General features: G+C 39.9%; 1 protein-coding gene across 2 annotated transcripts in view; it reads right to left on the bottom strand.

The window, feature by feature from the left end:
* ADGRL2 (adhesion G protein-coupled receptor L2) overlaps positions 1-1552 on the bottom strand; it is a 530684-nt gene extending 529132 nt beyond the window's left edge. For both annotated transcript variants that reach the window (XM_075002830.1, XM_075002833.1), the window contains exon 1: positions 1308-1552. The gene's annotated coding sequence lies outside the window, so the exon portion shown is untranslated. The remainder of the gene's footprint in view (positions 1-1307) is intronic.
* Positions 1553-15813: the final 14261 nt, after the last annotated feature.

Raw genomic sequence — 15813 nt, 5'->3', positions numbered from 1 at the left:
GATAGACATTCTAGGCACTTGGATGCTTCATGTGGATAGCAAGTACTTTTTTTTTTTTTTTTTTAAAAAGACCGCTAACTAAAAGTATCAAATCTACAATGTCAAAAATAAAGATTTATATCATCAGTCCTATGATATAAACTTTTTTCTTCTCCCTCTTTCTGTCCATTCTGCTTTACTAAATTTTTCTCATACCCATATTCTTCTTCAGCGCTTTTAAAAGGTTTTAGCAACGCCTGTTATATAATATTTTTATGAGTAATATATACAAAAATGAATTACTATTGTTTACAAATTGCAGCTGTTTTAGGTTACAAAAGGAACTTTTTTACAGGACAAGTTTTAAGAAGATTTCTAATTATTTAATTTCTGCACTGTGCTGCTCTTCAAAATTAATATTTTATTGTATTTGAATATACCTAAATTGTCCTGTCAAAGGCAAATTTGAGATGTAACTTTAAACTCTGCCAGCAAATCCAAAGAAATGTTCATGAAGTGATGGCAGACTCACTGTCTGCCTTCACACAATCAGTGTGCTCTCAAACGTGCTAGTTTCATATTTCTTGTTATACACCCTTTGAATCAGAACTTTTACTGAGCAAATAGCATTTAAATTTCCTCCCTTCTTTTTTATAGTCTATAGGAATTATTCCCAAAGAGCTTACTTAAAAAACAAACAAACATTTTATGTTCAACATTTCTAAAAATAGATATTAAAACATTTTGAACTAGAACAATAATTACAGCTACTACCATTGGAAATTATATTAATAATATGTTTTTCTTCTGGGTAAATTTATTTGATAGGCCCTTTTGCAACAAGGCCTGGAGTTTCCTTGTATACAATGGTACAAAGTAAAAGGTGACCTTTTTTATTTAAAAAATGTCAACAGTTAGTTCTGCTCCAAGGATAACCCCCTAACCAGGTTCAAGGCCAGAAACCCCTGACAATATTGACTTTTCCCCTGATGACTGCAGCACTGCATTAACTTAAACAGACACCAGAAAACATGTTTAAAAGGAAAAAGGGGGGGGGGGGGAAGCTTACTTGAAGGCTGCATTTGTAGACTAGAGAGCCTCATGTTAAAATCTTACCTGTCGTATAAAGGATACAGAGCTGGCTAAATAAACATGAGAATAACAGTTACTTAAACAACTCCATCTATACAGATAAGTAACAAAAGCATCAGACACCTGGCATCGTACTAGGATCTACTGATGACAACAACATGAATCATTATAGTGGCACCTAATAATGAGCACACAGTGACCATATTAACATGTCTTCAGAAGAATCAGGCTCCTACCTTTACAAGACAGATGGACGGTAAGTCCCCCTTTAAAGAAAGTTGTCAGTAAAACCGGGCTGCAGTTGCAGTAAATTGAGTCCTTTCAGTCACTGTATACATGCAGCAGTTCTGCAATGAGGGGAAAAATATTATGGGAGGAGCAGCTGTGAACGAATGACCTCCCGAAGCTGAGTTCTCTTTGTGAATCAAGCACTAGGAGCCAGTGCCCCTGATTTGCATGGATTATCTCCACTTGAACAGATACATTTAAATTTATCTGGCACAGTGGCAAAAAAAAGGGAGAGTAAGTGAGAGTCAGAACAAGAGAGAGAAGGAGAGGAAAAACAAGAAATCGGGAAGCTGGTCTGGATAGACTGTTTCAGGCAGAACTGTGTCTCAGAAGAGCTACAGCTCCCTCTTCATGTCACAGTTATAAGATGAGAAATGCTGTCATTAAGCCCTAGTTAACAACAGAATTCTCCCCCACCCTCTGAACTTCTGATCTTCCATTTGATCAGAGTATCATAAACACTCAATAATTCTATCATCATAAAGTGAGGATTTTTAATATTGGAAGCTTTAAATGATTTTTAATCAGGCAGGTAAAACTCCTACATGATTTTAAACATTTTTAACTGAGTAACCTTTACAAATTGAAACAGATTTCTGAATGTGCCTTAAAAATACAGTTATTGAGTATGCAGATAACTTTAACAGAATGAATAGGAGTGGGAATTCAAGATGCTGATATATTGTTATTTGTCCTGGAGAAAGATATCAATGCTTTGTGTGCATAAGCCAATACTTCTGAGATTGCCTAAATATATCAAGACAAAAGAGACTCGTAAAAAGCCTAAAAAATCTACATTGAGCCGTTTCTCTTATTATCCTGAATAAAATAAGCACTACCTTTCAGATTTCCCCAATTTGATTTACATGAAGTACTTATGCTGATTACGGAAGTTCAAGGAACCCTCTTGAGTTTTCTTCAAAACCAAGATGATCCTGAACTACTTTTCTGGTTCAAAGACATTTAGGTAGCTTTTTTAATCTGGCAGTTTACAGCTGTTGGAACTTCAAAATATAGGTGTTGGTTACCAGTTGGACAAAAAGTCATTCAGTGCGGAGATAAATGTTAATCACACCGCTTTCTTTCCTGCCTGGAAAGGAGAGGGAGGCAACAGAAAACTTTGAGAGAATTTATTTTTTGGAGATTTCAAGATGAAAGCTGAAATCTGAGTAGGTTCAAATAATTCAAAGGGACATCAAATAAAAATATGAACTTTTGGTGCTTATACAAACCAAAGCCAAATTGCAAAACAGCTCAGAGTGACACATCAGTCACATGAAACTTTAAATCCCCCTGTCTCACATCTCCCCTTTTTAGCCCTGATTCTGTAAAAAGACCCAAGCTAAACAGATCCTATCCCCATGTACAGTCTCAATTGAGTCAACCACAGTCCATATAGGCTCAGGAGTTAACCCCTTGGTTAACGCCCTTTTGATAACAGTGAGGACCAGAGGTCCCTATAATTCTGTCTGTCTATGGGCTGAATAAATTTTTGTTGTGTGCAGCCGGGCATATGCAGATGTACATCACCAATAGAAACACATGGTTTCACACATTTACATATTGAAGCAGCTCATTTGCGTATTCACAGCAGAATACAAGTGGTGAAGATGGGGGGCTGACAGCAAAAACCCCCTCTGTTGCTAGCCTGTTATCTGGTGACAGAGGGGGTTTTTGCTGGCAGAACGACATCTTCACTGAATGTTTTCTATCATGAATGTGCAAATGAGCGACCATTTTGAATTTTCAAGACTGCTCATTTGCATCAAGCTGCCAGCATTAGGGGTGAGCGTAGCACTAGCTATACTGTGGGTGGCTGTGGGTGCTATGCTAATCTGCTGGGTTTCACCTGAATCTCTCTTGGGTGGCTGCACAAACACTCAAGTTATGGATACACTGACGCAAACTGCTGGCAGCAGTATGCAAATGGACAGTCTCTTAAATGCAAATGGCTGCCTGAAAAGAGGCTGCTGACAAAGGAGGCGGGGTTCGCTAGCAGAACCACAATTATACGGCTTTTTTGTGCTGGCAGCCGCCTCCGCCAGTGAGCAAATATGCAAATGATGATCCATTTGCATTTTCCAGACTGGTCATTTGCATATTGTTGCCGGCAGTTTGTGTCAGCGCAGCCATAGCTTCTGCTTACACTGAACACCCTGCCTGTGGGATTGACTTTGCAGGATTGAGATATTTGCTTGAAACCTTGATTCTTAGATGTTGCATCTGGCTAAACAATAAATATTGTAAGTACTAAGCTTGCCCAGCCATGAAAAATTGCTTCTTGGAAGTAATCACATTTACAGTAAAACTCACTGCAGATAAATGATCACATAGATACTGGACAAAGTAGTGGCGAATATATCTGGATTGTCTAATAACTGCTATGTGACACAATTATTACTAACTGCCTAGGCTACATACACAGCCATTAGCGCTTAAAAATGTACATTTCTCTCTTAAAAAAAACCTGGAAATTCAGATGATTTCATTTTTGGGTCTAGAGCCTTGAGCTATGCCCATTTATGCCATCTGAGAATTTAGCTCTGAATGTTTATCAGAAATGTGTCCAAACTACTCGAGGTTTCATTTGCCCCCTCTGTTTTACGGCTCCCGTCCTTCCTTCCATGTTTCTTTCAAACCCATTCTTGGTCATATCTCATCTGCACCTTGGCCACCAAAATTTACTTGCTCCACCCACTCACCATTTCTGTGTGACCTCTCAGTAAGTGAATAAGTACCCTTCCTTCTTCACAGACCTCCATGACAATTCCTTGTGAACAGTTAGTAGTATGTCTCTTACTGCTAGAGGGCCATAGTCAGGAGCCAATTATGAGATTAATTTGGCCTCAGGTATTCATATTAAATCAGTGACCACTTTGTAAGTATTCTTTGGTTTCTTTTACTCTCCAAACAATCCTTCTCAATCTTTGAAGAATCTCATCAGCTCCAGTAGGTCTAGGAGTACACTAGACTGGGGTGAGCAAACTTTTTATATCAGACCCACTTTTTGTTCCTGCAATTAGCAGCCCCCCTCTCCCAGGCCCAGCAACCTGTCTAATGTAATCCAAAACAATGGAGATTTTGGTTATGGACATATGGAAAAAAATCCCACCTTTTAGCATTTTTAAGAAAATAAGTTTGTCAAATATAAAAATTATTAATCTTTCTCTCTCTATATATGTGAACACACATACATAAAAACAGCAACATATTTCAACATTTTTAATGAGATGGATGAGCCTGAGACCCAGCAGCTGATCATACTGTGCCCTTCTTACAAAATTTCACATCCCCTCCTCATGGGGGCTCACTCTCCCACTTCGCTCACACCTGCCCTACGCTATTCTGTGTGTTATGCTGTGCTGCTTTTGGATACACCTTGCATTATACCTGGTCCTAGTTTGCAATGCATTCTGGATTAGAGAATCTTACAATGCAGCAGATATGGATGTAACAGCTGCTTTGTTACTCTAAACATGAAGACCCTCTAAGATCATAAAAGATAAGGGAACTTGAGAAAAGAGGGAAAGAGCCTTGGAGAAATCAGAGCACAGGAAGAATGAGGAGAAATTGCTGGGAGACCTGGAAAACTTTTATCTCATTTTGTAGTGTGGTGGTGGGAGGTTGAAGACGTTTGGGCTGAAATTGCCATTTGGCAGACTATGTACACCTGCTAGGGATCAGTCCAAGGGAGAGTGATCCTGCACACGTGACTAGATCCATTGTTTACAGTCAAGCTCTTAGGTACAATCGCATTTGCTCTGATCCAACTGACAGAGACCAAAAACTACAAGAACTTTACCAAATATTCATAAACCTGAATTACCCACCTGGAGAAGTAAAAAAACAAATCGACAGGGCCGGACGAATACCCAGAGACCAGCTACTCCAAGATCGTCCCAAAAAAGCCAAGAACAGAACACCACTGGTCATCACCTACAGCCCCAACTCAGACCACTGCAACGAATTATTAAAGACCTACAACCTATCCTTAATCAGAATGCCACACTCCAGAAGGCCCTGGGTAACATGCCTGTTCTCTCCTACAGACAACCTCCCAACCTCATTAGGATCCTCACTAACAGCCACAGTCTATACCTCAGGAATACCAGTCCTGGAACCTTTCCCTGCAACAAAGCCCGCTGCCAGCTTTGTCCACATATCTTCTCTGGAAATACATCACTGGACCTAACCAGGTTACTCACAGAATCACAGGCACTTTCTCATGCTCCTCTACTAACATCATATATGCCATCATGTGCCAACAATGCCCAGATGCTTTGTATATTGGACAGACTTCTAACTCCCTTAGACAAAGGGTGAATGGGCACAAAACAGACATCAAAACCCTCCAGATCCACAAACCAGTTCGTCAACATTTTAATGGAATGGGGCATTCTGTCAATGACCTAAAGGTATGCGTGTTACTGAAGAAGAATTATCGCACCGTTCTGGAAAGGGAAGCAGCTGAGCTGGCTTTTATATTCAAAATTCAGCACATTAACACATGGTTTAAATCATGATGGGAACTTTCTGAGTCACTACAGGGGCTTGTCCGCATACTTGGCTCAATCTAATTCTTGACCTTCCCCCCCACCCCTCCACTCTCTGATTTGCTCACCTTGATTATCTTTTTCTGATTTGTCCTCCTTGCTTACTGTTTTTGGTTCTCTGTGCGTTAAATATTGAGTCTGTTCTGGTCTGGCTATGGTCTGAAGAAGTGGGTCTGTCCCACGAAAGCTCACCTAATAAACTATTTTGCTAGTCTTTAAAGTGCTACTTGACTGCTTTTTCTAAGGGAGCCAAAGTGAAGGCTGTGAAGAGAGTTGGAGGAACCAGCAAAGCAATTACTAGAATATCTGTTAGCACTATCAGAGGGCTGAGTTTCATTCACTTAGAGAAAAGGGCCAAAAATGAAAATGAGATTTTAATCAACTCCATTTGCACATCCTCACTCTGCAGTTGAACAAACACATTAACAATTCTCAGTTGCCTAGATTAGGGAAAAACAAACAAACAACAACAAAAGAACCAATCAGGTTAGAGTGAAGAAAAAGGCAAATTTTCAGAGAACAACTGGCCACAAAATCAACACAAAGTTACCAAACAAATGAAAGAAAATACATTCAGAGAAGGCAAGTATCCTGCACACCTATCAAAGAGCTACTAAGGCAAACTGGGTTGTATTTTTCTTACTGCTGTGCCAAAGAATAGTTACGCAAATATGTGTTAATAGTGTTACTCAGTTTAATTCCTACCCTCACAAAATACACATCAGTAAGTGAACTCATTCAGATAAATTAAAAGTCCACTGAATCCCTCAAAATGTTGATATGCATCGAGTTTCCAGATGGAATTGCTCTGTTTCCTACACAGTCCAAAAGTTGATTATCACCATGGGAAGCTTATGATGAAACTCAACTCTGGCTGGCTTCTTAAAAACACCTGAATTGGAAAGGGAAGCTTGGGAGTAAGAAAGGAAACTTAAATCAGTTTCAGTTCTCAGAATATGAAGGTTCAGTACTCATGTTTCCTCACATGTTCATGTATGCCAGCAGTTCCCAACCTTTTCCAGATGAGGACCCATTTTGACAGTTCAGGAAGACTTGGTGACCCAAGGCAATTTAAAAACAGTGTGTGTGGGGGGGTGGGGGTAGTGCTCTAACGAGCTAATTTTGCGCCTAAGGCAAGAATATAAAATTGCGCCCCTCATGTTTATATATTTATAGTAGTTATTTCATAGAAAAGGGGAAAATACTTTAATAATAAAAAATAACACTACATTTACTATAGTTAATCAGACTTGTGATGGGAGAAAGACATTCATCCCTAAAACATTCCCCCCGAGCTTAACCCCCACACTCAGGGGTTGGCAGAGTCACACTCAGGGGCTTAAAGTAAATAAAACAATATGCATTGTATTTGTAAAAGTTCACAGGCATTACAAAAATAAGGCAAGCGCAAGTCATGAGAACCGCCGCTGGAGATGGTGGAAGATCCCCAATCTCCAAGGCTGGAAGCCAGCTGGGGAGCAGAGCCCTGGCCGGCAAGTGCCAGCCATGGGAACCCAGCTGGGGGCGTGGGAGCCCCGGCTGAGGGCACAGGAGCCCTGACCTCTGGCAGAGGCTGGAAGCCAGCTGGGTTGCAGAGCCCTGGCAAGTAAGCACCAGCCACTGGACCCCCTGCTGGAGGGGGGGCGGCGCTGACCCCTGTGCTAGAAGCTGGCTGGGGTGTGGAGCCCTGACTGGCAAGTGCCACCTATGGGAACCCTGGCTGGGGGTAGTGGGGGATCCCTGACCACCATGGCTGGAAGCCAGCTGGGGTGCAGAGTAGCAAAAATGATTAAGGGTATGGAATGGTTTCTGTATGAGGAGAGTTTAATAAGATGAAAACTTACCAGCTTGGGAAAGAGAGACTAACAGGGCATATGAATGAGGTCCATATAATCATAACGGGTGTAGAGAAAGGAGGTAAGAAAGTGCTATTTTCTCCTTTCCATAACAGAAGAATTAAGAGGGGGGGTCACCAAATATAGTTAGTAGGGAGAAGATTTAAAACAAACAAAAGAAGGCATTTCTTCATATAATGCATAGCCTGTGGAATTCTTTACTAGATGATGTTGTGATAACAGATAAGTTCATGGAGGACAGGCCCATCCATGACTACTAGCTAAGATAGGAGCTAGGACAACATCCTTGCCTGTTTGTCAGAAGCTGGGGATGAGTGATCAAATGAGGGATCATTTGATGGTTACCTGTTCTCCTTATTCCCTCTGAGACACCTAGCACTGTTAGAAGACAGGATACTGGGCTAGATGGACCTTTGTTGTGATGTGTATAGTCATTCTTATGTTCAATGTTTCCTATCTTTTAACCAGTACAGAGAGAAAGCCATGCTAGTTTATACACTATCAAAACAAAAAAGCAGTCAAGTAGCACTTTAAAGGCTAACAAAATAATTTATTAGGTGAGCTTTTGTGGGACAGACCCACTTCTTCAGACCGTAGCCAGACCAGAACAGACTCAATATTTAAGACACAGAGAACCAAAAACAGTAAGAAGGAGGACAAATCAGAAAAAAAATATTATCAAGGTGAGCAAATCAGAGAGTAGAGTGTCAGAAGGGGGTGGGGGAGTCAAGAATTAGATTAAGCCGTGCACATCCCGGTTCAAACCACGTGTTAATGTGTCAAACTTGAATATAAAAGAGAATTCAGCAGCCTCTCTTTCAAGACTGTTGTGAAAATTCCTCTTCAGTAAGATGCAAACTTTTAAGTCATTAATGGAATGGCCCACTCCATTAAAATGCTGTCTGACAGGTTTGTGGATCAGGAGTATTTTTATGTCAGCCATAAATATATTAGCATATTGTGGGGCCATGCGGGTGCCCATAGCAGTTCCACTAATCTGGAGGTATAAATTGTCCCCAAATCGGAAATAATTGTGGGTGAGAACAAAGTTACAGGAGGTCAGACACCAGATTGGCTGTGGTGACATCAGGGATGATATTCCTGATTGTTTGTAATTCGTCTTCATGTGGAATATTAGTGTACAGAGCCTCTACATTCTTGGTGGCAAGGATGGTGTTGTCAGGAACTTTTCTGATGTTTTGTAATTTCCCAGGTATCTTGGAGATAGCTGGGAGTGTAGGTGGTATAGGGTTTGAGGAGGGAGTCCACATAACTGGATAGGCTGGTGGTAAGGGTGCCAATACCCGAAATGATAGGGCATCTGTGTTTCCAGGTTGTGGATTTTGGGAAGTAAACAGAATAATCCACTTTGGGGCTCAGATGGTGTGTCTGAGTGAATAAGGTCCCAAGTAGCAGCAGGAAGTTCCATAAGTAGTTGTAATTTCTTTTGGAATTCCAAAGTGGGGGCAGAGGAGAGAGGTCTGTAAAACGTGGTGTTGGAGAGTTGTCTGGCTGCCTCTTGTTCATAGTCTGACTTATTCATGATGACAACAGCACCCCCTTTGTCAGCTGGTTTGATTATAATGTCTGGGTTATTTACTGGTTCATAAAGGAAGTTTTGGTCTGAGAACATGACTGTCTAGCTTGCTGAAGAGCCTTTGGTGTGGTGTCAAAGGCTTCCTGGAAGTCCAAAACGATACACCAAGCGGATCACCCTTGTCCATATGCTTGCTCACACGATCAAAAATTCTAGTAGATTGGTGAGGCATGATTTTGCTTTCCAGAAGCCATGTCAACACTTCCCCAATGTATTGAGTTCATTCATGTGTCTTATAATTCTGTTATTTATTGTAGTTTCAACTACTTTTTTTGGATACCAGCCTGTAACTGCCGTGATAACCTCAGAAACGTCAGTTTTAAAAATGAGCATTACATTATCTGTCCTCCATGCACTAGGCCCAGAGGCTGATTTAAGTGATAGTTTGTATGCCACAGTTGTGCAATTTCAAATGTGAGTTCCTTCACAACTTGAGTGAATACCATCTAGTCCTGGTGACTTACTACTGTTTAATTTATTAGTTTGTTACAAAGATTCTGATATTGACACCTCTTTCTGGGACAATTTGTCAGACAGGTCACCTAAAAAGAATGTCTCAAGCATGGAAATCTCCTATATATCCTCTGCAGCGAATACTAATGCAAAGAATTAAATTTGGCTTCCCAGCATCAACTTTGACTTCCCTGAGTGTTCCTGTAGCACCTGTCATCCAGTGACCCCACTGGATTGTTTGGCAGGCTTCTTGCTTCTGATGCACCTAATATCACTGTTAGGTTTTTTTTTTTTGTCTATTGCTAGTTGCTCTTCAAATTCTTTTTCAGTCTTCCTAATTGTATTTTAACATTTAACTAGCCAAAGATTATGTTCCTTTCTCTTTGCATCATTAGAATTGATTTTCAATTTTTGAAGGAAGCCTTTTAGCCTCTAACCACATCTTTTATGCCACTGTTTAATCATGGAGCCTTTTTCTTGGTCCTCTAACTGATTTTTTTTTCCATCTGGGGTATATTTGCTTTGAGTCTCTGTGATAATATTTTTAACTAGGTTCAATGCAGCTTGAAGGCATCTCACTCTTTTTACTGTTCCTTTTAATTTTCATTTAACTAGCTCTCTCATTTTTGTGCAGTCCTACTTTTTGAAGTTAAATGGTACTGTGGTTAGTTTCTTTGGTATTTCCCCCTTACAGGATGTTAAATTTAATTACATTATGATTGCTATTACAGAGCAGTTTGGTTATGTTCACCTTTTGGACCAGATCCTATACTGCACTTAGGACTAACTCAAGAATTGCTTGTCTCCTTACTAGCTTCTCTAAGGTGTAATAATTAATGTAGTGCAGAAATTTTATCTTTGCTTTCTAGTCTGAGGTGACATATGGGGCATAGCTGAAAGCCCCTGTTACACTGGATGTTCTGGTTTGTAGCCTCTCTAATCTCCTTGAGCATTTCGCAATCACCATAACCATCCTGATTATGTGGTTTGTAGTATACTCCTTCAATACTGTCATTAGTCAATCATGGTACCATATGGTACAGTTTCATATATTTAGGATCTCATATTTGAATTGGTAAAGCAGACATTAGTGAAAGGATTCCTTTTTACAAAAAAGTTTTATGCCTTTTTGAGAATCTAAGATGTTATTGAAAACAAAACTAAAATTATCTAGTTGCAATAATGTTGGATGGGATTTAAAAAAAAATTAAACGGCAAGTCTTTTGATAAACAAACCACCAACAACAAAAGAATCAGTTTTTGAGTGCTTTGAAATTAAAGCAACTTTATCCTTTGAAATTTTTCCACAAAGTTAATAAATAGTATATAAAGACCAGATGATATTATAGTTATACGCCTGATGATTTGCTACTTGCCGTGGAGAGAGGCAAATATATTTGTGCATAAAGGAGTTCAGTAATGAAAGTGTTAAAAAGTCACTGTGTACAAAGATGTCTTACTACAAATACTTCAGTTCAAAGCAAACTACATAACTAAAAATTGTCATTTTTTGATATCTGATCTATTAGCAATCTGGGTCAGATACCAAATTCATAGTGAGATCTTTAAAACTGAACCCACCAAATTACATAGATTAATTATGTCATGTTACATGTTGTACGGCTTTACCAGATCATTCCTGGGCAGCAGATGAAAACAAATGTAATGCCCCAGATTCTGTGAGGGACAGGGATTTGTGAACATTTATGGAACTACAAGTATATGATAAATTGTGTGCTACTTTCAAATTGACCAGTAATTTCTGTGCTTGTGGAGTGTAACATGCCACATTAAAAGACAAAAACATCATTCTAGCCTTACAATTAATCAAATCCCTTTCCTCTCTCTGCATACAATGATATTATTTAACTAACCACTGTCATGGGTACCTGTGATCACCACCTACCACAAAAGAATCTCCCTGTCTCTCCCATAGGCTCTCTTTCCAAGGGACAGGCCTCAATATGAAATCCAGAATGGGACTCATCCCATGTGATACAGGAGCAACATCCTTTTTTCTAGGCACAGACTCACACTGGAGTCAGTCAGGGAGAGCTGAAGCTGAGGTTGTATTGACTTCACAAGAGCTATGCACGTTTATCCAAGCTGAGTAGCTGGGCCAGTGTTTGCATTTTCTAGTAGCTGGGGCAAAGGAAAGCATTTAGATTCTGAGATTCTCAGAGCTGCCTAAAGGATACTGAAGCCAATTTAACATGGCAATGAATATAAATTTGGTGCCCAAACCTCCACTGTAGCTTTTTAAATTTCAGACAAGTAATTTTATCTGTCTCTCTCCCAAGTATTTCTTCTTCCTTTACACTAAATAAATAACTTCAAAGGGTCCACCCCAAATAAGTGGACAGATGCCGCACGAATGTCTAATTCTCTCACTTCTTGTTTGTCTAGTTCAAATTATCTTTCCTGTTTCAGAAATGATTCAGATTAACATACACTGGCACTAATTTCAGTACTTGGATAAATCAAATCTTTTAGTTCTGAAGGTGCCTTCAGGATGCTCCTTGTCATAAAAATCGATTTACATACAGTATTACCAAAAATTGTGTCCAGTGTCTGCTTAGGAGCTGCTTATAAAGCAGAAAGGTCAAACAAAGCAGTGGAGCATTTTTCAGAGTCTTTTTCTGTGTTAGAATTTCCTGTTTGCTCAGGAATTCACACAATCCCCACATGCTTTGATGCAAGGCTTACTTTTAATTCACTACATTTATTTTTGAAGAGACACGATATCCGAGGTTGAATTTTAGCAGCAAGTTTAGCCTTTCCCGGTGTGTTATGTAATGCAAAGAAATTACTTCTTGATCACGACGTGCAGGCAAATGAACACCAGACGCATGGGATGGATTTTAAACAGCAGCCCACAACTTTCATTTATTTAACATGGAGAGGAGTATCATGTGCTCCCCTTCCCTGGGCTTGCACATACCAGGCATTTAACTGGGTCAGTGCAGTGTTCTGGACTCCCAAATAACCAATTATTTGAGGTAGACCTGGGATACCCCTGATATTCAGCCTAGCTGTGGGACTACATTCACATCTGGATCCTCTCCTCCTTCCTCAGTTGCAGGGAAGAAGCAGAGGCTCGCAATGGGGGAACTCAGTCTGTGAAAAATTCACGTCTCCCTCTGTTCTTGTAAGCAAGGCTGAATTTTAGCAGCAAGTTTAGCTCTTCTTTCCTTTATGTAATGCACCTCATGAAGGGTGTAACAGATACCTAGCTTAGCTATTGGCCACCTGGTCACGCTGAGGTGATAGTATCTTTGCACTCTACTTTTGTCTGGATAGCCATATTCATTTTTTCACTTCAGGATCTAAAACTTTACTCAGAAAAACAAGACAAAGCTGAGACACCCCTGATTTGTACATACATCGCATCTGCATGCACCCTTGGGCTGAGGGAGGCAAACACGTTCATTCACTGTAGTCCACCACACCGGACACTGCTAGCAGTGCAGTCATAAGCTCATTTGGCTAGTATGGGCCAGTTTCCCTACAGAATATGGCTCTTCAGCGACATTCATTTGACCCTGAGTGCTGTTGCCACGGCCAGCCTGCAGGCACAAGTGTGCAGCAGTAGGAGCCTGTGTAAGTGCTTGGGGCCAGAGGGAACTGAGGATGCTAGAGGCATGTGGTGGAACAGAGCTCACTTATGTAAATTGTGGTTCAACTTAAAGCAGACCAGCTCATATACACGCCCATAGCTCCTTTTTCAAACAGTGCACTGATATTGAAGAGAGTCTGGAGTAGATCATGCACATGGGAGGTCATATTATAATATTTCTATTTAAGAATAATTTTCAATCGCTTGTTATTGCTGTTTTCATCTTTTTGTTTTTGGGGTAGTTAATATTGAGAAATGATATAACAAGATAAATGGGAGCTGCCCTTTTAAGAACAGGCTTGGGGCACCGTGAGTGAGCTACTATAAAAGTTAAAGGGGCCAGAGTGCAGGTGCTGCTGTGGGAGGAGGCTGGTCTGTAGCTGGGCATTGTGAAGATACAAAAGCAAAAGGGTATGAGTTCCCCAAAAAAACAGAATTGCCTTTTAAAAAATGAGTTGTGATTAGGGGTTTGGCAAATGTACCCACAGATACATTGAAGAGTGGTGGTCTTTGTTGACTTATCTGAGCTAACTGGTAAGTTTTTAAATATTTGCAATTAGTGAACCTATCCTGAAGGTTGCGTATTATACGTTAAGAAGTAGCTCAGGTTTCATATTTTGAAAGATATATTTCTAATCCTTTGTCTTGTTGTGTCAAGAACAGGCAGAAAGGCTCCATTTCAGCAGCAAAGGTTTGTAGGAATGCACAAACCCCTGTCCCTCCTCCTCTGCAACTTGTGGTATGTATCCTAAAATATCATCCTCACAAAACTAGTTAGGCCAAATATCTGATGTGCTATGGTGATGTGGGGCAGAAAAGGTTGCACATGGATGGAGGGACAAAACACACCCAAAATCAAACCAAACAAAAAAACCAAAAAACCAAAACCCAATTCAGCTGTTTCACAGAGCCATCCCAAACTGTGAGGACTGACTTTGGCAGTTAGCTAACGTCAATATTTGTACTATTCAATGTATTTCCTGGAGTAAGTATGGGGAAATTCAAGAAAATTCTACAGATGGAGCCAGATCATATGAAGTGATGAGCGCTCTCCCTTTGAAGTCAGTTTGAGTTTAGTGCACTCAGCACTTCATTGGATCTGGATCACTGGCTGTGAATCTATTTATCTTGAGTAAAACTGACATGACTATATATGACAGAAGGAGAGACTGTGGGAAAAATTCATGTCATCAGGACACACAACTTCATTGACTTCAATGGAATTTTATGTAGTTGTACTAGGGTTGATTTTGTCCTTATAGCTATAAAGATAGAGTGGGCTTATAGGAAACATACTACCAAAAACCAAAGTAGAAAATTCAAAAGATAAAAGTAATAAAATGATTCTATCAAAAGTAGATAGTAATTTCTATAATATTTTGCTTGTTCTGTCTTTCTCAAGCACTGAGGGAAATGGTATAAAGTAGTTTTCCTCTTGTTTATAGTGAAAAAAGCTTTTTACTCAGCATGTAATGAAAGTGGAGGCTGAAAAGGCATAGAATTTTATTTATAGCAGATTTTCAACCTCTGTTTTTTAACCACATAATTTTGGACTACTCGGTTGTATCCGTCCATGTGGGGCACCTATCTGAAATGATATTAAGCTGGAAAAATTCTTTCACATATTTCACCACACTTTTTATACCTATATACTTAGTGTGAACACACATTGTTCAGTTTCTATATTGTTCTGAAAATTTTAATTATTCTCTCCAAAACACCCTGATTTTTAACATATTTTTGCAGTGATGTCTTTTCTGACTAGAAAAACATACAGTTTCTCTGATGAAAGCAGTGTTTTCATTTTTATCAGTGTCATATTAAACGTTACCTTCCTTAAGAAATTGTTATAGTTAGCATGAGACATTGATACAATCATTGAAGTCAATGGATTTCTTCCTAAGTTAGTTTTGGGTCAGGCCCTTGATAGCTATATAAAATTTCATGTACAGTACTAACTCGTATCCTATTCCTGTATTCCTCATACATCTCAAACTTCCAGGGTTTAAGAGTCAAATAATTTAATAAGAGCACAAGGTATTTTTGTATCTTCTGTAACCTGATGGTGGACATAAACATGGGCCATATGGGGTCAGACTAAAGGCACATCTATTTCAGTAGCCTATCTTCAGGCAATGAGAAATGCCTGGTTCCCCAGAGGGAATGAACAGAACAGGTAATCAGGTGATCCATTCCATCAACCATTTCCAGCTTCTGGCAAACAGAAGCTAAGGACACTATCTCTGCCCATGCTAGTTAATAACCATCGATAGACCTATCATCCCTGCGTAACACCACCTGACCTTGGTTGTCAGCACAAGGGATTGAACCTGGCCTAAATCCCTGTGGTTTACCAACCGAGCGAAAGACCAGCTGGCT

Source organism: Carettochelys insculpta, chromosome 9 (genome assembly GCF_033958435.1).
Source record: "Carettochelys insculpta isolate YL-2023 chromosome 9, ASM3395843v1, whole genome shotgun sequence".
Taxonomy (NCBI): domain Eukaryota; kingdom Metazoa; phylum Chordata; order Testudines; family Carettochelyidae; genus Carettochelys; species Carettochelys insculpta.
The sequence above is the reverse complement of the archived record's forward strand: the minus strand, read 5'-3'. Positions and strand labels throughout refer to the sequence as shown.